Genomic DNA, 7,993 nt, shown 5'->3' on the forward strand with positions numbered 1-7,993 from the left:
ACCAGTTCCAAGACAACCACTATTTTTAACGCAATTTACCCCAATTTGGACACTATTTATGGCTTAACATCCCCCCAGAACCTCCCTGGAAGATTATTTTATACAGAATGGTCAATATACAACTACCCTCATATGAGACAAAAATTCAGGCTAAATGGACCAACCAGAACCGCTCAGGACCAGTTCCAACACAAGCACTCGTTGTCATAAAAGTGTCCAAATTAGGCACATTGTTTGTGGCATAACTTTACTTCACAACTACCCTGGAAGATTATTTTATACAGAATGGTCAATATACATCTCCCCTCATATGAGACAAAAATTCAGGGAAAATGGACCAACCAGAACCACCCAAGACCAGTTCCAATGCAACCACTATTTTTAACGAAATTTACCCCAATTTGGGCACTTATTCTTGCCTAACATCCACCCAGAACCTCCCTGGAAGATTATTTTATACAGAATTGTCAATATACATCTCCCCTCATATGAGACAAAAATTCAGGGTAAATGGACCAACCAGAACCACTCAGGACCAGTTCCAACACAAGCACTCGTTGTCATAAAAGTGCCCAAATTAGGCACACTGTTTGTGGCATAACTTTACTTCACAACTACCCTGGAAGATTATTTTATACAGAATGGTCAATATACATCTCCCCTCATATGAGTCAAAAATTCAGGGAAAATGGACCAACCAGAACCACCCAAGACCAGTTCCAATGCAACCACTATTTTTAACGAAAATTACCCCAATTTGGACACTATTTCTTGCCTAACATCCCCCCAGAACCTCCCTGGAAGATTATTTTATAGAAAATGGTCAATATACATCTCCCCTCATATGAGACAAAAATTCAGGTTAAATAGACCAACCAGAACCACCCAGGACCAGTTCCAACACAAGCACTCGTTGTCATAAAAGTGCCCAAATTAGGCACACTGTTTAAGGCATAACTTTACTTCACAACTACCCTGGAAGATTATTTTATACAGAATGGTCAATATACATCTCCCCTCATATGAGACAAAAATTCAGGGAAAATGGACCAACCAGAACCACCCAAGACCAGTTCCAAGACAACCACTATTTTTGACGCAATTTACCCCAATTTGGGCACTATTTCTTGCCTAACATCCACCCAGAACCTCCCTGGAAGATTATTTTATAGAAAATGGTCAATATACATCTCCCCTCATATGAGACAAAAATTCAGGGTAAATGGACCAACCAGAACCGCTCAGGACCAGTTCCAATACAAGCACTCGTTGTCATAAAAGTGCCCAAATTAGGCACATTGTTTGTGGCATAACTTTACTTCACAACCACCCTGGAAGATTATTTTATACAGAATGGTCAATATACATCTCCCCTCATATGAGACAAAAATTCAGGTTAAATGGACCAACCAGAACCACCCAAGACCAGTTCCAAGACAACCACTATTTTTGACGCAATTTACCCCAATTTGGGCACTTATTCTTGCCTAACATCCACCCAGAACCTCCCTGGAAGATTATTTTATAGAAAATGGTCAATATACATCTCCCCTCATATGAGACAAAAATTCAGGCTAAATGGACCAACCAGAACCGCTCAGGACCAGTTCCAACACAAGCACTCGTTGTCATAAAAGTGCCCAAATTAGGCACATTGTTTGTGGCATAACTTTACTTCACAACCACCCTGGAAGATTATTTTATACAGAATGGTCAATATACATCTACCCTCATATGAGACAAAAATTCAGGGAAAATGGACCAACCAGAACCACCCAAGACCAGTTCCAAGACAACCACTATTTTTGACGCAATTTACCCCAATTTGGGCACTATTTCTTGCCTAACATCCACCCAGAACCTCCCTGGAAGATTATTTTATAGAAAATGGTCAATATACATCTCCCCTCATATGAGACAAAAATTCAGGGTAAATGGACCAACCAGAACCACCCAGGACCAGTTCCAACACAAGCACTCGTTGTCATAAAAGTGCCCATATAAGGCACATTGTTTGTGGCATAACTTTACTTCACAACCACCCTGGAAGATTATTTTATACAGAATGGTCAATATACATCTCCCCTCATATGAGACAAAAATTCAGGTTAAATGGACCAACCAGAACCACCCAAGACCAGTTCCAATGCAACCACTATTCTTAACGAAAATTACCCCAATTTGGACACTATTTCTTGCCTAACATCCCCCCAGAACCTCCCTGGAAGACTAATTTTATACAAAATTGTCAATAATACATGCACCCACATTTTAGGCACTTTTTCCGGGGAAAATAACCCCCCCAGAACCGAACTGGGCTACTTTTTATACAAACCAGTACGCACTGGGACGCTATGGAATCCGCAGAACTCTGCCACACTGTGGACAAACTGTGGTACTGCGACCGTTTAAGCTCCCGTAAGCCTATGCACTTTTAGCGTTTAAAATTACCTTTCTGGCTGAAAAGAAAATCTTTTTACACACCCACTCTACTCTAATAAAGGTCCCCTTATTTTAGAAACTATTCCCGAGTGAAAATAAGCCCACAGAACGAAGTCGACATGCTTTTTATACATGCACGTTGGTCTATTACAGTCAACCAGCATTTGGGACACTCTTCCTGGGTAAACTTTTGCACCAGAACCTCCCTGGAGCATTTATTTTGATACCAAATCGTCAATAATACATGCACCCAGAATTTATGCACTTTTTCCGGTGAAAATAACCCACCAGAACCGAAATATCCTCCTTTTTTTATACAGACTTTGACGCACTGGGCCTCTATGTAACCTGAAAAACTCTGCCACACTGTGGACAAACTTTATTACTGCGACCGTTGAAAATCCCGTAAGCTTATGCACTTTTCCCGGTTAAAAACACCTTTTGGGCTGAAAAGAAACGCTTTTTACACACCCACTCTACTCTAATAAAGGTCCCCTTATTTTAGAAACTATTCCTGAGTGAAAATAAGCCCCCAGAACGAAGTCGACATGCTTTTTATACATGCACGTTGGTCTATTACAGTCAACCCGCATTTGGGACACTCTTCCTGGGTAAACTGGAGCGTTTATTTTGACACCAAATGGTGTATAATACATGCACCCAGAATTTATGCACTTTTTCAGGGTAAAATAACCCCCCAGAACCGAAATATCCTGCTTTTTATACAGAATTTGACGCACTGGGCCGCCGCTATGGAACCCGCAGAACTCTGCCACATTGTGGACAATTTTTTTTTACTGCAATTAGGGTCAAATTGCCGGGTCAAAAGTGTCATTTCTTCGGGTAAATCACCCTCCTGGGCCCGGTTTTAATGTTTAAAAAGGTCCAGTATTTGTATTAAAGATATAATATTTGTATTTGATCGATGAGTGCTGATTTAAAACCAAATTTAATGCATTTTTGGCACTTTTGAGAATGGTCGTATGTCGTCGTATTTGGTCGCGCCGACGTTTATGGCTGTCTTTTACCCAGGAAAATAACTCCCAGTGCCCGGTAGTCATGTCTGATAAGCTCCAGTAAGCTCGAGTATTTGTATTTCATCAATAAATGCTGATTTTACCCCATTTTAGTGCATATTTGGGACTTTTGCGAATGGTCGTCGTACTTGGTCGCGCAGACGTTTATGGCTGTCTTTCCCCCGTGAAAATCATCCCCAGTTTCTGGTAGTCATGTCTGATCAGCTCCAGTATTTGTATTTAATCAACAAGTGCTGATTTTAGTTCATTTTGGCACTTTTGAGAATGGTCGCACGTCGTCGTATTTGGTCGCGCCGACGTTTATAGCTGTCTTTCCCCCCGGAAAATCACCCCCAGTGCCCGGTAGTCATGTCTGATCAGCCCCAGTAAGCTCCAGTAATTCTATTTCATCCATAAGTGCTGATTTTAACCCATTTTAGTGAATTTTTGGCCCTATGGCGAATGGTCGTCGCGCCGACGTTTATGGCTGTCTTTTCCCCAGGAAAATCACCCCCATTGCCCGGTAGTCATGTCAGATAAGCTCCAGTAATTGTATTTCATCAACTAGTGCTGATTTTAGTTCATTTTGGGCACTTTTGAGAATGGTCGTATGTCGTCGTATTTGGTCGTTCCGACTTTTATGGCTGTCTTTTCCCCAGGAAAATCACCCCCAGAGCCCGCTAGTCATGTCTGATAAGCTCCAGTAACTCTATTTCATCCATAAGTGCTGATTTTAGTTCATTTTAGGCACTTTTGAGAATGGTCGTATTTGGTCGCGCCGACGTTTATAGCTGTCTTTCCCCCCGGAAAATCACCCCCAGTGCCCGGTAGTCATGTCTGATCAGCTCCAGTAACTCTATTTCATCCATAAGTGCTGATTTTAGTTCATTTTAGGCACTTTTGAGAATGGTCGTATTTGGTCGCGCCGACGTTTATAGCTGTCTTTCCCCCTGGAAAATCACCCCCAGTGCCCGGTAGTCATGTCTGATCAGCTCCAGTAAGCTCCAGTAATTGTATTTCACCCATAAGTGCTGATTTTAACCCATTTTAGTGAATTTTTGGACCTTTGGCGAATGGTCGTCGTCGCGCAGACCTTTATAGCTGTCTCCCCCCCGGGAAAATCACCCCCAGTGCCCGATATTAATGTCTGAAAAGCTTCAGTATTTGTATTTTATCGTTTAAAAACGATCACTCCGCTTTTGGAACACTTTTCTAGGGAATATTAACCATTTTCCGCACCTTAAGAGAGTCAGATCTACTCCCGCCGACCTTTATATCTGTCTCCCCCCCCGAGAAAATCACCCCCAGAGCCCGGTAGTCATGTCTGAAAAGCCCCAGTAACTTCCAGTAATTGTAATTAATCATTAAATGCTGTTTTTAAAACTATTACTACGATTTTGGAACACTTTTTCTGGGCATTACCTTGCTCCTTTTCGCCGTCTTGCGGACAAACTTTGGTACTGCAATCGGGCTCAAATTGCCGGGTCAAAAGTGCCATTTCCTCGGGTAAATCAACCTCATGGGCCAAGTTTTAATGTTTAAAAAGGTCCAGTATTTGTATTAAAGATATAGTATTTGTATTTCATCAATGAGTGCTGATTTAAAACCCATTTTAGTTCATTTTGGGCACTTTTGAGAATGGTCGTATGTCGTCGTATTTGGTCGCGTGCCGACGTTTATGGCTGTCTTTACCCAGGGGAAATCACCCCCAGTGCCTGGTAGTCATGTCTGATAAGCTCCAGTAAGCTCCAGTATTTTTTATTTCATCCATAAGTGCTGATTTTAACCCATTTTAGTGAATTTTTGGGCCTTTGGCGAACGGTCGTCGCGCCGACGTTTATGGCTGTCTTTTACCCAGGAAAATCACCCCCAGAGCCCAGTAGTCATGTCTGATAAGCTCCAGTAACTCTATTTCATCCATAAGTGCTGATTTTATTTCATTTTAGGCACTTTTGAGAATGGTCGTATGTCGTCGTATTTGGTCGCGTGCCGACGTTTATGGCTGTCTTTCCCCCTGGAAAATCACCCCAAGAGCCTGGTAGTCATGTCTGATAAGCTCCAGTAAGCTCCAGTAATTCTATTTCATCCATAAGTGCTGATTTTAACCCATTTTAGTGAAATTTTGGCACTTTCGCCAATGGTCGTCGTCGTCGCGCCGACCTTTATAGCTGTCTCCCCCCCCCCGGGAAAATCACCCTCAGTGCCCGATATTAATGTGTGGAAAAGCTCCAGTATTTGTATTTCATGGTTTAAAAACCATCACTACGCTTTTGGAAACACTTTTCTGCACATTTTAACCATTTCCCGGTACCTTAAGAGAGTCATAGTTACTCCCGCCGTTTACCCGGCCTGGTTGATGGACCTTGCTCATTTTCGCCGTCTGGCGGACAAACTTCAGTACTGCATTCGGGTCAGGTGCGGTCGACATTTCTTGCCGGCTTTTCAAGCACTTTGCCTGGGTTGATTTAAAACATTTTGCCCTGTTTATTTTTAACAAGTTTACCCACGTTTTACAAATCTTCTGCGGGCTTTAGATGCACTATTCCTGGGTTGATTAAAAAAAAATTGCCCTTATTATTTTTAACAAGTTTACCCACGTTTTACAAATCTTCTGCGGGCTTTAGATGCACTATTCCTGGGTTGATTTTAAACATGTTGCCCTTTATTTTTAACAAGTTTACCCACGTTTTTCAAAACTTTGTGCAAGCTTTAGATGCACTATTCCTGGGTTGATTTAAAACATTTTGCCCTTTTTATTTTAACAAGTTTACCCACGTTTTACAACTCTTCTGCGGGCTTTAGATGCACTATTCCTGGGTTGATTTTAAACATTTTGCCCTTTTTATTTTTAACAAGTTTACCCACGTTTTACAACTCTTCTGCGGGCTTTAGATGCACTATTCCTGGGTTGATTTTAAACATTTTGCCCTTTTTATTTTTAACAAGTTTACCCACGTTTTTCAAAACTTTGTGCGGGCTTTAGATGCACTATTCCTGGGTTGATTTTAAACATTTTGGCCTTTTTATTTTAACAAGTTTACCCACGTTTTTCAAAACTTTGTGCAAGCTTTAGATGCACTATTCCTGGGTTGATTTTAAACATTTTGCCCTTTTTATTTTAACAAGTTTACCCACGTTTTACAAATCTTCTGCGGGCTTTAGATGCACTATTCCTGGGTTGATTTAAAACATTTTGGCCTGTTTATTTTTAACAACTTTACCCATGTTTTACAAAACTTTCTGCGGGCTTTTCAAACACTTTTCCTGGGTTGATTTTTAACATTTTGGCCTGTTTATTTTTAACAACTTTACCCACGTTTTTCAAAACTTTGTGCGGGCTTTAGATGCACTATTCCTGGGTTGATTTAAAACATGTTGCCCTTTATTTTTAACAAGTTTACCCATGTTTTACAAAACTTTAAGGGGGCTTTTCAAACACTTTTCCTGGGTTGATTTTAAACATTTTGGCCTGTTTATTTAAAACAACTTTACCCATGTTTTTCAAAACTTTAAGGGGGCTTTTCAAACACTTTTCCTGGGTTGATTTTTAACATTTTGGCCTGTTTATTTAAAACAACTTTACCCATGTTTTTCAAAACTTTAAGGGGGTTTTTCCAAACACTTTTCCTGGGTTGATTTTAAACATTATGCCCATTTTATTTTTAACAAGTTTACCCATGTTTTACAAAACTTTAAGGGGGCTTTAAGAACGCTATTCCTGGGTACAATTTAAACATTTTCATCAGTATTTTGCAAAACTTTTACCCTGCTTTTCAAACACTTTTCCTGGGTTGATTTTTAACATTTTGCCCTTTTTATTTTTAACAAGTTTACCCATACTTTTCAAAACTTTAAGGGGGCTTTTCAAACACTTTTCCTGGGTTGATTTTAAACATTTTGCCCATTTTATTTTTAACAACTTTACCCATGTTTTTCAAAACTTTAAGGGGGCTTTTCAAACACTTTTCCTGGGTTGATTTTTAACATTTTGGCCTGTTTATTTAAAACAACTTTACCCATGTTTTTCAAAACTTTAAGGGGGTTTTTCCAAACACTTTTCCTGGGTTGATTTTAAACATTATGCCCATTTTATTTTTAACAAGTTTACCCATGTTTTACAAAACTTTAAGGGGGCTTTAAGAACGCTATTCCTGGGTACAATTTAAACATTTTCATCAGTATTTTGCAAAACTTTTACCCTGCTTTTCAAACACTTTTCCTGGGTTGATTTTTAACATTTTGAACTGTTTCATTTAAACAACTTCAATAATAATAATATATATAAAACAACCCCCCCCCAAAAAATTTGAAAAAAAATTTCAGCGTTTTTTGCCCAAGTGTACAGCTCATCCTCCGGACAGCGGCAGCCTTAAACCCATCCTCCTTCAATAGGGCAAGAGGATGAGGTTAAGGCGACAACTGCTCGGAGGATGAGCTAAACACTTGGGCAGAAAACGCTGAGATGAGACACTATTGCTGGGTAAACACAACACCCAAACGGATCAGTTCTAACACACTTACCCGAATTTGAGACA

The sequence above is a fragment of the Stigmatopora argus genome, unplaced genomic scaffold, assembly GCF_051989625.1.
Source record: "Stigmatopora argus isolate UIUO_Sarg unplaced genomic scaffold, RoL_Sarg_1.0 HiC_scaffold_178, whole genome shotgun sequence".
Lineage (NCBI taxonomy): Eukaryota > Metazoa > Chordata > Actinopteri > Syngnathiformes > Syngnathidae > Stigmatopora > Stigmatopora argus.